A 17,445-nucleotide genomic window follows, 5' to 3' on the forward strand; every position below is an offset into this window, starting at 1 on the left:
CTATAATAATCGAACCTAACCTACAATTATCCAACCTAACCTAAATCCTAATAATAAACCAACCTAACCTATAATAATCCAACCTAACCTAAACTATAATAATCCAACCCAACCTAACCTATAATAATCCAACCTAACCTAACATATAATAATCCAACCTAAACTAACCTAACCTATGTCCCAATAATAATCCAACCTAACCTATAATAATCCAACCTAACCTAATCTATAATAATCCAACCTAACCTAACCTAACCTATAATAATCCAACCTAACCTATAATAATCCAACCTAACGTAACCTAACCTATAATAATCCAACCCTACCTAACCTATAATAATCCAACCTAACCTAACCTTTAATAATCCAACCTAACTTAACCTATAAATGTTGGGGAACCTTTAATAACGCCTGCTCGCGTCCCCTTTAGAATTATATCCCAGTTTTCAAGTAGTTTGTGGGCTACGCTAGGTTTGAATAGACTGGTTTGTGATTTAATTCTACCTAATCCAACCTAACCTAACCTAACCTATATCCTAATAATAATCCAACCTAACCTTTAATAATCGAACCTAACCTACAATAATCCAACATAACCTAACCTAACCTATAATAATCCAACCTAACCTATATCCTAATAATAATCATACCTAACCTATAATAATCCAACCTAACCTATAATATCCAATCTATCCTAACCTAAATCCTAATAATAAACCAACCTAACCTATAATAACATCACCTTTTTTAATTTGTCTATTTTATAAAACATACATAAATATGTTTATTTTATTTTTCGAGTTTGGCTAAAATAGTACCTACCTAGTATTTGCACATGGTAAAAAATATAGCCACTCGTATCAGGAATACAAACAAAAGAAAATTTTATCAACAGAAACCATTCCAGCTGTCATCCCATACAACGAGAGTGAATTTTCGATTTACGTAATTAAAAATTAAAATGCTAAAATTAAAAATATCCCAAATGCAGTCAGATTCCTTTTATAGTAATTAAGGTAAATCAGAAGGTTTTATTTAAAAATATTTCATATAATCCTTGTCCAGCGATTCCGAATAATTACCAAAACAAGTATTTAAAGGCCCTGCCATTGAATAGAGAGTAAACAATTTGGGAGTCGGGTTTTGGTACCGCCGCCCCGGGCACCATTTATTGGATAATCAACACCTCTGCCATAGGTCACCCAAAGTGGTTCGTTACGTTTGGTGATTTAGTAGGGGTGCCCGGGTTCAGGGTGCGCCTATCCACCAACTGCACGGCATGACAGATCGGGATGGTTTGGGTCGACCCTTAGACCTCTCCAACTGGTCTTTCGACCAATCGCCCTGCGCCGCAGCGGGAGGGATATATTCATACACACAATCCCTAGATTCCACAGGGTCTCCTGTGAGGGGTAAATGTAAATAAAAAAAAAACAGAGGAAGTGCGCTAAAAATACAGAGAGAGAAAACAAATAAATAACTTAGCATCGCATCATTGCACTCTTCTCGTGCCATCGCGCATCCCTTGTTATGCTACGTATACATACGCGAGCCGAACTGCCGAACTGAACCTCGACTTGAACAGCAAATGTCGAGAAACGCCGCTTGCAGTTGTTTCGTTCCTTTCCCGTAATTCGTGGCTCTGTTCGCGTTTCGGTTCAAAAATGTATACGTACCATTAAACAGAGACTAGAATTGTTTCATCACCTACGTTTTTTTTTTAAACAACATTGTCACATTTCAATTGTCTGTCCAGTATTACGTGTGTTGATAGTAATTTATTTCGAACTGTCAGTCGGCTAATTATAATATATTAGCTTATAAACAATATAAAGTTTATTCAATAAACATTCAACCCTGTGACAGACCACACTTTATTCCCGCGGTTTGGCCAATTCAGTATATCGCTCGCCATACAGTTGTAGTATACGGCGAGCGATATGCTGAAATATGCCAAGCCATGATGCGTTTGGCTTAATATGTCTCCACCCCTAAGATGCCTCGTTAGTGTTCAGCCAACGAGGGTAAAAGTGTTTCGAATAAAATAACGGCAGGAATCATTTCACAGGGAAGTGATAGTATGTCAAACATTAATACAATTTAATTTAATATTTTAGACACGTTATAGCGTATGGTATTTAAGTATGGTTTTGGTTAATATTGTATTCACCGAGGAGCTTATTCTTTACGGCAATAAAACCGGCCAAATTTTATATTTCATCAATTTAACGGGCAGCTGTCGAACAAATATTTGCATTGCACAATAAAAAAACAGAGGCACAGCGAAAATTCGGCGCGGCCCGGGGCTAATATTTTATACAGGGTATCCGGGGGCAAAGTGCACCAACTTTGGGAGGCAATTATACGTGATAGTACAAGTAAAAAACCTGTCTGAAATTTTCCGAAAATTAACTTTTAGGGGTACTTTTCAGGTAAAAATGTAAAATTGGTCCGCCGCACAGTGGCCAATTTTGATGATTTGGCGCGACATCGCTCTCGGCGTTCGACCATTTGGCATCATTGATGTTTTTTTAAGTATTAAAAAGAAATACTACTTATTTTTTGTTGATTATTATTAGTCGAAATGTTGATAATGATTTTAATGCTTTTATAAAAAGTAGTGTGTAACTTGGGCGCTAAGTTTGTATTTTATAGATTAAAATTCTTTAAGAAAACAGATAATAAAAATACAATTTTGTACATTATAATAATAATATCAGCCCCAATATCAGTGTACCCCTGTTCTGCGACTAATTACATAATAATTGAGTTTCAGATGTTTATTTAAATTGACAGTGAATAATTGTGAATAACTTAAATTTTATTCTAACGGTACGCAGAACTAAATATTACATACAGTTGATCTTTCTTTGACATATTGGAGTCAAATATTGGATTCTGAAAAAAAATTGACGAAAATTAAGTACAATCATTTCTTAAAAATGCAATTACTGGAGTGGCTGGATAAAGTTGGTGGTGATATTTTTTTTCCGTGTACAAAAAAGACTCAACAATAATATCCTATTAAAATTAGCGTGAAGACTCGTGAAGATTTTTATTCCTACTCCATTAAAGGCAAAAAATCGGAACAATAATTGGAAAAAAAGGTAAACTTTGAACCAAGGCAACAGTTATGATTTATGAAAAAAATATATATTTCAGTTATTTAAATGAACCACGTATCTTAAAGAATATCTTAAGTGATTTTTATAAATACTTTTTTGTACAAAAAGTTCACAAACAACCTGATTTCGCACGCCTTCAAACTCGCCTAGATACAGCAGTATAGTTGCGCGCCCGAATATCAGTGTACCCCTGTTCTGCGACTAATTACATAATAATTGAGTTTCAGATGTTTATTTAAATTGACAGTGAATAATTGTGAATAACTTAAATTTTATTCTAACGGTACGCAGAACTAAATATTACATACAGTTGATCTTTCTTTGACATATCGGAGTCAAATATTGGATTCTGAAAAAAAATGACGAAAATTAAGTACAATCATTTCGTAAAAATGCAATTACTGGAGTGGCTGGATAAAGTTGGTGGTGATATTTTTTTTCCATGTACAAAAAAGACACAGCAATAATATCATATTAAAATTAGCGTGAAGACTCGTGAAGATTTTTATTCCTACTCCTTTAAAGGCAAAACATTGTAAAAATAATTGGAAAAAAAAGGTAAATTTTGAACCAAGGCAACAGTAATAATTTATGAAATTTTTTTTTCATTTATTTAAATAAAGCACGTATCTTAAAAAATATCTAAAGTGATTTTAAAAAATACTTTTTTTGTAAAATAAGTACACAAACAACCTGATTTCGCACGCCTTCAAACTCGCCTAGATACAGCAGCATAGTTGCGCGCCCGAACTTCTTAGTTCTGTGCGTAATTACCGAGTAAGAAAGCTTCGGATGTTATTTTCAATGGTTTTTTTAATGTCAGTGATTAATTGAGAACACATTGGTAAAAAAAAAATCATTTCGGGAACATGCCGATCTGGGGTCAATGTCGCGCCAGCGCTCAAATTTAAGCCACTGTGCGCCGTATGGGTCTGGCATTATTACTGCGCTGTTACTAAATCTACCGTCCCGCGCCCAAAGGCTGCCGTTCCTCCAGTCTTTAACTGCCGCACTTCGGGTCAATTACTTTTATTTTATTCGCAAAGGATCTGATAATTTAATGTAATTTATTGCAGTGTTTAATTGTAAAAACCTGATGGTTTTAATCAAAACTTGTTAATGTAGGGTGTCTTTATTTTAGTGTGTATTTATTAAGTTTGAAAGAACATCTTTATTTAGTGCGTGTTTTCTCCAAAGCCTTACTAACAACATTGTGTTTATTTGTGAGTAATTTTAATTACTGTGACGACATATGGATTCACCCACGGAGAATGGGCAGGACATTCATTAGGTTTACGGGTTACATGATGTAAATATACAAATACATATATAAATACACACGAAACTGGACATTTTGAAAATTTGTTAAATTAGTGAAAAGCAGTGGTATTTGTAAGAGATTAATAGTTTAATAATTTTATCGTTCAAAGTGTGATTGCATTTTGTTTATTTTAGTACAGTTCTCTTTTGAATTTGGTTTAAAACATACGAATTGTAGCATCATTGTAAGCGTCAAAAACTCGGCCTAATGTTAATGTTTACTTGCGGTTTCAATGGATACGGGCCCATCACAACGTTGCCACCTCGTTCTCGGTAAGCTCATTTAACAAAATTTGAAAGTCTCCCAAGCAAATTTATCGGGAAATTTTATCCTCACACTAAGGATTTTAAGTAGGTGTGTCTTTTTGTATGAGAAAAATGTTGGAATGTCGGAAAAAGTTATTAATCTTTTTTACTCCTATCATCATGTAGAATTACCTCCCGAAGTTAGTGCACTTTACCCCCGGACACCCTGTATATTAATGATAATATTTATTACTATCACCTTGATATTTATACTCAAAGAAATATTTGTTAAGCACCATTCAATGATTTATCATACACTGGCAATTAATATTGAAGACCGTTATGATAAAGGTTAAGGACGGGTTGTTTCAGAGAATTTGAACAATTCTTCAAATTTAAAAGTTATTTTCAAGTTCTGTGGAAGTTCTATTCAAGTTCTGTTATTATTTCAGTTCTGTCAAGTAACTGACGTATAATAATATAATAACAGAACTTGAATATAACATTCACAAAACAAAACAAATGGACTTCGAAATTTGATGAATTTTTGTTAAATTGTTCTGTTGTTTTGTTGTTTTGTTTAATTGTTAATTTGATGAATTGTTCAAATTCTATGAAACAACCCATCCAAAGTTTGACAAAGGAAATTATTTTCTTTTCCTTTATTACGCTTTAAGAATGGAACATTAGGAAATGAATATTCCAACTGTTGCTGAAAGTTCCTACCCAAGTTACGTTACGATTTGTTTGTTTAGTACCTCCCTTGTTAATAGGTATATGTATAACATGTTTGCGATAAAAGTGCACTTTTCAGGTTTTCAAGCAGAGTCCGTAGTAACGAAAAAAAGGTGCTTCAAAGCTATGCGACTCTGTGGGTTGGAAGCCAACCAAGAACTCTTTTGTGTTCAAAACATTTTGAAGAACGTTTCGTCAACAGAACATCGAATTTAACTCGATAGATGAAGCAGGGCCCACAACATTATATGTCGGTATAATAATGTTTATTAGGTTATGAAGTAAAAAAATATATATTTAGAAAAAACATGTATCCACGTTATGAAAAACGATACCTATTTCCTTGATATTTACTACAGAGACCTAGGCTTGCCAGAAAAAATATTACACTTAAATAAAGTATTGTATAAAAAAATGTTTCATTTAAAAGGAATAGGTTATGATATATGAGAAATAATTTTTGTTGCCCCCAAATGCCAGCAAAATGTCAAGCCACTGAAAAATCACCATGGAAACGGTATGGCATTGGTGCTATCTTGGCAGTCATTTTTTGTGCTACTGTTTGGACAGATTTTTTTATTGGTATGCCAAGTCCTCTCTTAAGTATTTTATTTAGTCACTGGTCCTGCACACTACCGACCAAATTCAAGTAAAAACAATAGCAAAATCTATGACTTGAATCTAGCTATTAATCAAAAATACAGTAGGTACCTACCGACTTTCTTCCACACTAACATAAAATGAATTTTCTATGGATTCTTATGTTCTAATTTTATTCATATTTGCTAAATGCCATAGCTGAATATTTTATTCAGTCAACATTATAAGGTATTTAGCGAATATAAATTAAAAACTAGAACGTCGAAATCGGTAGGAAAATGCATTTTTTAGTGTAGCAGAGCTGACTTGCCGATGTGACATGGCGATATAATGCTTACATCTTTAACGGAATCAAAGATTTTTCAACACTACGTGAAATTGGTCGTTTATACGTCACGATATTTTATTTCCAAATTCAAAATATGCATACATGTAGCGTAGGTTAAGTTCATAGGCCACATACATAGACTAAAATACATCAATGGCCACATACTATTATTGTTGGAACAGTTTGTTTGTGCTAAATATTAATTTACAAACTACAACGAATGTGAACAGGAAGAAGAAAATACACAGAGAAAAATGAGTATTGCTAATTTATTAAAAATCTCTTTACACTAGTGGTAATCCGTTTAAAAACGGGGTTGCAGGACCTTAAAGAATAAATTAAGGGTTTACTGTAAAACTTTGAGTAAGACACGAATTTATTATCACGATGTCGGAATGTTTATGTTCACAAAAATCCTAATATTTTCGCATTTCGTCATTAATTTCGGCAAATACAGGTGCATAAACACGTATTCCGATTTTATATATAATTAAGTTTATTTTTTTTTTTTAATTAAGTTTTTCAGTAAACAGGTTATTTTTATTAACTCATTTTTATCCGTGTAGAAGAAAAGGTGCAGATTTATGTGGATACAAACTACAACGAATGTTAACAGGAAGAAGAAAATAAGAGAAAAGGTGCAGATTTCTGAGATACAAACTACAAAGAATGTGAACAGGAAGAAGAAAATAAGAAAAAAAAGGTGCAGATTACTATAGATACAACGAATGTCAACAGGAGGAAGAAAAAGAGTACAGATTTCTGTGGATTCAAACTACAACGAATGTGAACAGGAAGAAGAAAATAAGAGAAAAGGTGCAGATTTCTGAGATACAAACTACAACGAAAATGAACAGGAAGAAGAAAATAAGAGAAAAGGTGCAGATTTCTGAGATACAAACTACAACAAAAATGAACAGAAAGAAGAAAATAAGAGAAAAGGTGCAGATTTCTGTGTATAAAAACTACAACGAATGTGAACAGCAAGAAGAAAATAAGATAAAAGGTGCTGATTTCTGTGTATACAAACTACAACGAATGTGAACAGGAGGAAGAAAATAGGAGAAAAGGGGCAGATTTCTGTTGGCTCACGCAATGTTTTATGTCAATGGTCTGGTGCTTTTGTAGGTATGTCATGCCAATGATGATTGGCAGTTATTATGGTTGTGTTGTACTTGCGTTGCTACAGAATGCAAGTACATGGAAGTTGTGCAAATTTTCGCATAAAGTTTCATTTTGATGGCATGATACCCGAGTACAATATTAATACTTAGGCTGGGTCGTTTCAGCGCAATTTTAAAATGCCTGATCAAATTGTGATCAGTTGTCAAGCATAATGGTCGTCTTGTTACGCTTATCGACGTATAACGGGGACTGTTCGGGTGTAAAAAAATCAAAATGGCGCTGATAGTCGATTTAATGGTCATCAAATATGGTGGAGTTTGAAGCAACCCAACCTTACTGATATTCGAGTTAGTGGCCCTCCACAATAACGATACAATTTCTCAGATTCAATTTGACGGCCGGTATAGTCCAGTGGTAACGCATTGGACTGCCATTCCGGAGGTCGCGGGTTCGAACCCGGCGTGCGCAAATAAATTTTATTTGATTAATATGTGTTATTTCACAGTTAATTAATTAAAATAATATATAGTATATTTGCGGCACGTTCCAGAGTGGAAGATACTACCAGTATCGCCCTGGTGTGAGACCACCATTCAGAATTGAAACGTTGCTCCAAATGGCTTTAGCCGTGTTTAGTGACTAGATCTGAATAGCCAGGTACTTCCCCACCTTCCTCTTTCCCTTCCCCACTTACCTTCAGCCTCACAACATCCCCCAATTGGGGATGCCATAGTCTCACTGGCTCCAGACGGGAGCAGTTGAGACTCTTGTGAGGTATTCACTATAAAAAAAAAAAAAAAAAAAAGTCGACCACCAGACAATCTCAATAATAAATCGCAAACAACGATAACGTACATAGGATCAAGTTTGTATTCGTTATTTTTAACGTAACTTCACTTAATTAAAATTGAATCGAACATACCGAATCAAACGAATCAAAACTTTCATAATCGAGTTTAAATGATTTGTAAAGAAACTGATTGTTTCGTAAACTATTGAAGGCGAAGCTTAATGCTAAATCACTATTTTGATTAATCTTTGTAACGAATTGGTGTACATTATGAATACCAAAAAAAAAAAAAAAAATTTTTTTTTAAAGAAAGACAAACATTCCCGGGTTACGAATAACCTGACAATATTTGAAAATCTCCTACTACCACCACAGTAAGCTGAAAATGTTGCTTGTGTTGTGATGGAGGACTTAGCCGGCCGAGGAATTGAACACACTACGCCCGAGTGGGACCCAAGCGCGATGTCAACTCGGCCACCGACCGGTCTTTGCTTTAAATAAATTGAAGGTTTTCCTATCGTTTCGCTTGAGTAGAATACAAATACAAAAATAAATTACTCAATAAAAAATATGAATGTAAAGTACAGAAAAAATATTTTTTCAATAGAAATATATGAACGCGTAAAGGACTCCGGAGTCCGCATTGATGTTGTCGTGACATAATTTTTTTCTGTAAGATTTTTTCTATTTTTTAAAGTGTATCTAATAATCATTTTTATTCAGAGCATATGAATACATACTGCATTATTATTCAATAGGCAAATGCCCTTGACCCTGGTATCGAGATGTTTTCCTCGGCATTACGAAAGTACGTAGATAACATGAATGAGTTTTTTATTCATAGATGAGATTCCATTATATAAGTGACCGTTGATACAATTTTACACTTTGAAGAAATATCATAAAAATATACATTATACTCGTGGTGAAGTTTCATCACATTTGGTCCCAATTTTTTAGTATAACTTTTTTTGATTCGAGCTTTCGTTTTCAAGTAAATTGATCCCGAAGTTGGAATTTTTTATGTTATGTAAAATTGAAAAAAAAATCAGTCGCTGGTGGGTTAATGTCAGCTGTTTAATATCTTTTAATATGCGACGAAGAGAGTAATTTTAGATCTAGCTTCAATTTTTTTTAACCCTTTCCAAAAAATTGGGAAAGGTTATACGAAAGAAAAATTCGAAATTTTCATATCAAAATATATATTTTTTGGGTTCTCTGTGTAATGTAGTTGCACCAGTATCCCGCTTGTAGTTTGAACGAGTTCGAGTACGATTTTCCGGACACCATGTATATTAAAATAGGTCCGTAGGCGTACAAATAATATAGGGGTACTATAATTATACTTATAACTATGCATATAATTAGTTTTTTAAGAGGAAGCTACAAGCCAAAAATGTGTAAATTCTTGGTAAATATTTTAGGTTAAATAGGCATTAAAATCGCTTGACAAACGGAGTCTAGAAACGCTCGAGTTCAAGCACAAAACTGGTTTTTATTTATTTTGTAAATAATTTCATAAGAAAGCAAAAAAAGATAATCAAGTGGAACTGTCACAGATAATCTTAGCTATTATACTGTATTTTTAAAAATTGTTTCCTTAACGTGTTCATTCATTTCTATTGAAAATTATATTTTTACTAGTTTACATTTATATTTTTCATTGAATAATTTATTTATATATTTGTATTCTACTCAAACGAAACGATAGGAAAACCTTCAATTTATCTAAAGCATATTATTTGTTATACATAATCTACACCAATTCGTTATAAAGATTCATCAAAATAATGATTTCGCATTAAGCTTCGCTATAAGTTCGGCATTGCTATGAAATGCAAGACTTCGATTCTCGACGAAGTCATTCCACTCGAACGAGTGGTTCGACCCACTCGTTGTTCGAGTGGTATTACTTTTGAAGTTTGGCGTATATAAGTATGTACCTTCGACGAGACCGAAGAATAAGAAAATCGACCGATATATGTACTTTCGACGGCGATTGCGAGCGACCTGGATTGGAGAATCGATACCTCCTTGTCTCCACTCTATATTATAATTGAGTGTTTTGTCTCAAGCAGAAATTAGGTATATCCGGTTATTGCAGATAAGCATTACACAATCGAAGAGAGTTCAGGGGGTGATGTGATAGTTCCTTATCATTACAAATAAACCTGCTATGCAACAAAAATAACAAGTGATAACGCGATCCCAATATCAGAGTCCAAAATATTTAATAATGATAATGTATTAATTATAATTAAATACATTCATTTTGAGAATAATGCACAATTAAAAATGACACATACACAACGACTCGTTGCAAAGAGATAACCTAACATTATGAAGTGGAAAAGTCTCTAAGGTCTGGTAAATTCACAGAACTTGAACAATTCATTAAATTTCAAAGTTACAATTCAAGTTCTCTGAAAGTTCTATTCAAGTTATGTTATTAATTACGATAATTAGATAGTACGATGCCATATCTAAATAGATTTCACTGGCTCCAGAAGCTTGGGATTATTATTTACTATTTTTAACCATATTTAGATGAGACATGAAGCGAAAACATAGGTTCCGCTTTTTTACCTTCCTCCACTAGATAATAGTATACAGTAGCGCCTCTAATAATTGTAGCTCTATGTTTTTAAAGCGTATTTTCGGATATTAAAAACTCGGGTTAAAATCTAATATCTAAGACATAGTATAATTGTGTCTTAGATATTAAAAATAACAACAACATACTCGTGAACATTGTAAATTATGCAATAAAACTCGTTTCTTTAACTCGTTGAATATTAAAAAAAATCAATTGATAATATTCCGATGTATGATTAAGATAGGTAGGTAAGAGCGTAATCAGGTACTGATTTTTATTATTTTGCTATCTTTTGTATTTGTGATAGAAAAATAAAATTGTGGTGAAATGGCGCAATTAAGAACTGAAATAGTGCTTGACATGAATTAAGCGGTGTTTAGAAATCTATTAATAGCCTTAGATATTTCCTAACCTTTCTACTTCCCATCTCCCTCGCAATTTCTCACAACCTCACAACATTAGTACCCCAATTGGGGATCCCATAGTCCTACTAGATCAGTCCTGTTAGGACGACTCTTGCGCTGTTTCACATAAAAAAAAAACAAACCCTTTCACATGAACAATCAACCCTTAATTGATTAATATTAATAATTAGGAAAACAACATAAAAAAATACAAATATGTTTATAGTACGAACCTTTAAAGCTGTAAGTCCTTAATTAAAAACTACACTATAACTTATAATTTCAAACTGTCAAGCAAATATTTGCTTAGTAATCAATGAATACAAAGGCAAAGTGTGATATCAATAATGACTATGTGATGATGACTGGTGATATATCCGATATTTTAATTTACGTGTACGTTATACGCGTGACGAATCACGTTTAGACCCGACCGACCGGCTATGAAGTACGATAGGTACTGACGAACTGAACGAACTGACGAAATGAACTGACAGACTGGCAATTGAGTTCTGAGTTCTGACGAAGCCGAGTAGACTCGTCTACTCGGTCGCGGCAGACGTCCTGGAGATAAGTGGAGATGATAAGCACTAATGGTCAAAGGTGGTTATTGGAGATTTAGGGTGGTTTGTGAGGCCCATTTCATCAGGAGCAACCGGCAATCTCGTGACTCATCCAACGATGGAGGCCAAAATGACGGTAAGACTCTCAGCTAGCAAGCTGGAGGTTGCGGGTTCAAATCTCGTAAGTAAATTATATTTGATTAATTTATGTAATTTCAAAAATTACTATTTTAAAGTAATATAATACGTCCCGAAGAGAAAGATACTCCCATTATCGCCCTGGTGTAAGACCGCCATTCAGAATTGCTTTAAATGGCTTTGGCCATGTTTGGTGACCAGATCTGATTAGCCAGGTACTTTACCACTTTCCTCTTTCCCCTCTCCACTACCTTCAACCCCACAACATACCCCAATTAGTAATGCCATAGTCTCACTGGCTCCAGACGGTTCGGAAATGTTGGAACTCTGGTTTCACATAAAAAATAAAACAAAAAATATGACAAAGTCCTAAACCAATAAATAGACAGGTCAGATCCAAACTTATGCGTGTAAAAGGCCGCATAGCTGTTCCTCTTAAAATTGCAATGTCCAACCAACGTAGAATACATACTCGTACATACCTCGATTCAAAACATTATTAGTACCTTGAAACTGAGTGAAGCGCCAAGGTTAAGTGTAAAGGATTACACATTCCTAAATATTGCCATATTAAAACGAACCTGTTTAAAACACATTTGGTAAGTAACTATTTTTTTTTCTTTTTTTTTAAATTTAGATGGAATTAAATAAATACTTTATTAACAGCAGTCAAACTCCGTGGCAAAGCTGTCAGACCCTCGTTCAGGTCCCATAGGTCCCAGGTACGAAACACGGAAATTAATTTAATTAAGAAGAGTTAATTCTAAAAAAATATATGAACATATAATATACTTATGACATATTTGCACTGCTTTCAATATTATTAGATATCTACTCTCCGGATCACTCTAATTGGATCCCAGCATCAACAGATCAAAGAAAAAATTATCGGCAATATGGGTTATTTTATTTGTAAATACACCCAAATTTTATTTGATACCCTGACCACGACAGCGGATCTCCAACGAAGAAATAACAGTTCACGTCGACAAAATCTGCTTAAATTAATCGATGCGATTTTTTTTATGTTTCTTATTTTTATATGAATTTCGCACAAGGGTCCCAACTGCTCCCAATGGCGTCACCAATCGGAGTATGTTGTGAGGCTGAATATAGCGGGGAGGGGAAGAGGAAGGTGGGGAAGTATCTGGCTATTCGGATCGGGTCACCAAACACAGCTATTGCCATATCAAGCAAAATTTCAATTCTAAATATTGATTTTCCAATAGGCCGCTAATGAGAGTATCTTACACTATTGAACGTACCGAAAATATACTATAATATATTGTAAAAAAAACACAAATTAATGAATAAAATTACTTTACTGCTCACACCGGGATTCGAACCCGCTACTTCCGGATTCGTTATCGAGAGCCTTAACCCTGGAACCACGGAGACCGTCATCTGTTTTTTGTGCGTTGGCGATCTGCAGTTGTGCTCGGTAACGTTGACAAATAACTGACATTTTCGCTAGAGACCCTGTAAGGACGGGTTGTTTCGGAGAATTTGAACAATTCATCAAATTTCAATGATGATTTTCAAACTCTGTGAAGTTCAAGTTTTGTTTTTATTTCAGTTCTGTCAAACAACTAGTCTATAATGATATACTATCAGAACTTGAATAGGACTTTCACAGATCCCGAAAATGAACGTTGAAATGTGATGAATTGTTCAAATTCTCCGAAACAAATCGTCCTTAGAAATTCCACACTCAAAATATGATCCTTTTTTTCCTACGCTGCTCATCTCACTAGTGAATTCCTGTGTCGAGATGAGCAGCTTTAGAATTATATTCAATCAAATAAGTACATCACATAACACATACACAGATGGATCACATCGAATATGGGGCTCCTAATTATATTCACTACATGGGCAATTCAACATTACCACTCTCAGCCAGTATGGAATTTTTTTACCATTTTCTTGAATAGATTCAACGAACCTGTAGTTTTTATATTTTCACCGAGCACATTATAAAGCAACGGATCTTTATAATTATTGGTGGTAATTTGTTATAATTCTCATTAGTGGCTAGAAATTGATTTAGGCGTGTTTATGGACCAAATCGGAATAGCCAGGCACTTCTCAACCTTTTTCTTTACCATTTCATTCCCCTTTCCATAACCTTCATCCCCAAAGAGATGCCACAGCCTCGCTGGCAGCTAAAACTCATAAAAGCACTACTTCATATAGTTCAAACCTTATTCCGCAATATCATAATATGGTTATTATTATTATTTTTTTATAAATACAAGTACATATATATATTTAAACAATATATGAGACAGTAACAAAAAAATCCCACAAAGGCGAAGCCTGTGCGTGGGCATTATAAATTATGTATACAAAACAGTGGTGGTTAAATAAAGAAAAAAATTAATACCTATAGATATATGAATGTGATTTTACTGGAGATTCTGCGAATTTAAAATAAAAACAGTTGTTGAAGTTAAAGTATTTTTTTTGTTTATATCAGGCATGCTGAACCTGCGGCCCAATTGAAGATATGCGGCCTTTTATGCTTTCTGTGTTATGGATTTAGGAATTTATAAAAAAAATCGTTCTCGTAAATTTATCACAGTATTATTGTATTTTTTGAAATTTGAACTTTCTTGTTATCAGACCAACAGAGATGTCAAGCAATAAATCAAAACCCCCATCGAGAGTCCGAGCCTGAGTCTGAGCATTGATCAATCGAGAAATCGTACACTTTTTAGGCAACTGTTTGTATTGTTTACTCGTGTTAGTAGTGATGCCATTCCTACCGAAATTTCGGTAGATCTACCGAATTCGGCAAAAACCTACGATATTCATAGAAAATCTACCGAAATTTGTGAAAATAAACCTTTTTTTTAAACCTTATTAACAATCTGATCTTAATCACTGTGTGGCCTACAAACGCTAAGTAATTTATTTTTTTGGCCCACTAACCGATTTGGTTTGTGTACCCCTGGTTTATATACTCGTATTTATTTACGTCTTACCCTTTTAAAAAATATGTTTTTAAAAGTTACACCATTAATTAAATATATGATGGAGCCATTCATTACTAAATATTGGCAGACGCTTAAAAAAATAACAAAAGACGTGCTAAAAGATAAAATTAACAAGAGGAGACAAAACAACTATTAATTTTATTATTTGATGGCAATAATAAAGAAGAATGCACAACATCTGTGGAATATTTAGAATTTTCAAGGCATAGAAATATTTACAGGCAAATAAAATCTATCTACATGTACCTACATTATATCGACGGGCTAGAGTACAAACATTTTATGTAAATACTTGTACAATTTTGTAAAACGTATCTCTCAAGATGATCTGAAGATGATTTTATTAAATATAAATACATTAAGAATGGATGTTTCGGAGAATTTGAACAAATCATCAAATTTCGTAGTTGATTTTCAGGTTCTGTGAAGGTTATATTCAAATTCTGTGAAATTGAATCGGGAAATTAATTATTTTTAAATAAACGGAGACGGGGTGTTATAGTCCCACTGGCTCCGGAACGCTGGGACTTTTAGGTAGAAAGACAAAGAATTGTAGATGTAGTTATGAATGGATGATCGTAGGTTTTAATTTTACAATGTAGGTTGCGGAATCATTGAGACTTTAAGTGTAGTTACAATGTAGTTTGTTTAATTTGTATGTTTAAGGTTTTGAAATCATTGTCGCTATCTCTTAATTCATGTGTACACTTCGTGAGCAACTAATATAAAAAATAGGTAAACCTTTTCTCCATAGACACACCTCCAATAATAATATAATATTATATCTACTATTAGTTATTAGTTACTCAGGGCTAGCCACGAGACAAACGGCGCCTTGCGTTAGTAAAAACCTCAAGGGTGCTGTGTAAGGTTAACTTGGATCCTTGGCGCCTTGGCAAGTCGCCACCCGGAGCGGACTGCTCCAATTGCACGTGTGCAGGACCGGCCCTATAGATACTAACCGGTTTCGATCGAGGTTGAACAGCATTTAAAATCGTTGAAAAATTAAAGAAAAAACTCAATAATGTTTTCATAGCCCATTAGCTCACAGTGGATATAAATTACGTATAGGAGTTGAAAATTGTTGCGTTGATCTAGTAATTTTAGACTGGGGAAACAACTTCAAGAGTTTTTGTTCTTTTTATTATTTTTGTTTTTTATGTGAATACTAAACAAAAGTCCTAACTTCTCCCAACCGTCTGGAGCCAGTGAGACCATGGTATCCACAATTGGGGTATGTTGTAAGTCTGAAGGTAATGGGGAGGGAAAGGAGATGGGGAAGAGGGAGGTGTTTTAATACCGAATGGTGTTCTTACACCAGGGCGATACTGAGCAGGCGCGGTCCGTCCATACATGCTGTGGATGCTCCGCATCCCTTGCATTTTAGAATAAAAAGATTTGGACTTCTAGCCGTAAACAGCAATACTGCAATTTAAATATTTTTATATTGCTACAGCGACCTTAATGTGGTTTTTATTACAAAAACGGCGCTGTAAAAAATCATGCAAATATTATTATTATAAGACATCGTGCATATTATCGTCCCGTTTCTAAGTACGTATAACGAACGACACGATACAAAGAGTGCTGGCGAGTCTAACTACACATACATTCTCAAATACTGTGAACGCGTAAAATATACTGTGGTGTGGAAGCGATGTGTTAAACGAATCCAAAATGTTAGAACGGACGTTCTTTCCGCGCATGCGCACTGAGACCCGCAAGCCAATACCTTCGTCAACTTTATACAATATTAATGACAGCATCCTACGAACAAAAACCGTCATTAATGCTCATATGTATAATGCACAGAATCGTATTCTATTACTAATCCATTGGAATGTATGCGCGCGGTGCTTTGACAGTTTGCTTTGAGCTTGAATACTGAAGTTGAAATCTTATTCAATATTATTAACCTACGATTTACTTATCGTAATTTAAATAAATAAAAATGAATACCCAAAATAAGATGGATACTTCGCCAACGTGTTCTAAATGATAATAGTAAATTGTGTGGTTGTATAATTGAATCATTAATGCGAAAAAGGTTTGTGTCTCGGCCATTTGCGGAAAAAAACTTATTCTGGATACTGTAAATATTGAGTTATGGAGCCTAATAGATTTATGGAGATAATTTTAGACGGTACCTAACTGTATCTTGTTCGTGAGCTAGGGTGTAGATGTGCATATTTGATATCAAGTACGTAGTAAGTACGAGTATAAACATTTGATGTCCAGCATCCCTTCTACAAAAACTCAACGACCGCCACTGATCTGAGAGTATTGCCTACTTTGGAACGCGCTGCAAATATATTTATAAATGTTTTAATTGTGAAATAACATACATTAATCATACAAAATTTACTTGCGCACGCTTGGATTTGAACCCGGGACCTCCGGATAGCCGGTCGAGAGCTTTACCAAACGATAATGTGTGATGTCACAATACACTTATTTATCTTGTCAAAGTTTGTTA

At 34.2% G+C, this 17,445-nt stretch overlaps 1 protein-coding gene across 2 annotated transcripts in view; it reads right to left on the reverse strand.

Annotated features, from left to right (window-relative positions):
- LOC149423290 (fatty-acid amide hydrolase 2-B-like) overlaps window positions 1-17,445 on the reverse strand; it is a 100,892-nt gene that overhangs the window by 61,593 nt on the left and 21,854 nt on the right. Inside the window, exon 1 of one of the 2 annotated variants that reach the window (XM_089632940.1) lies at window positions 11,503-11,758. The exons of the other annotated variant lie outside the window; for it this stretch is intronic. The gene's annotated coding sequence lies outside the window, so the exon portion shown is untranslated. Of the gene's footprint in view, window positions 1-11,502; window positions 11,759-17,445 lie in introns of those variants that run through there. 2 annotated transcript variants of the gene reach the window in all.

This window comes from Hesperophylax consimilis, chromosome 6 (assembly GCF_061612785.1).
Source record: "Hesperophylax consimilis isolate HC1 chromosome 6, BYU_Hcon_1.0, whole genome shotgun sequence".
NCBI classification, from domain to species: Eukaryota; Metazoa; Arthropoda; class Insecta; order Trichoptera; family Limnephilidae; genus Hesperophylax; species Hesperophylax consimilis.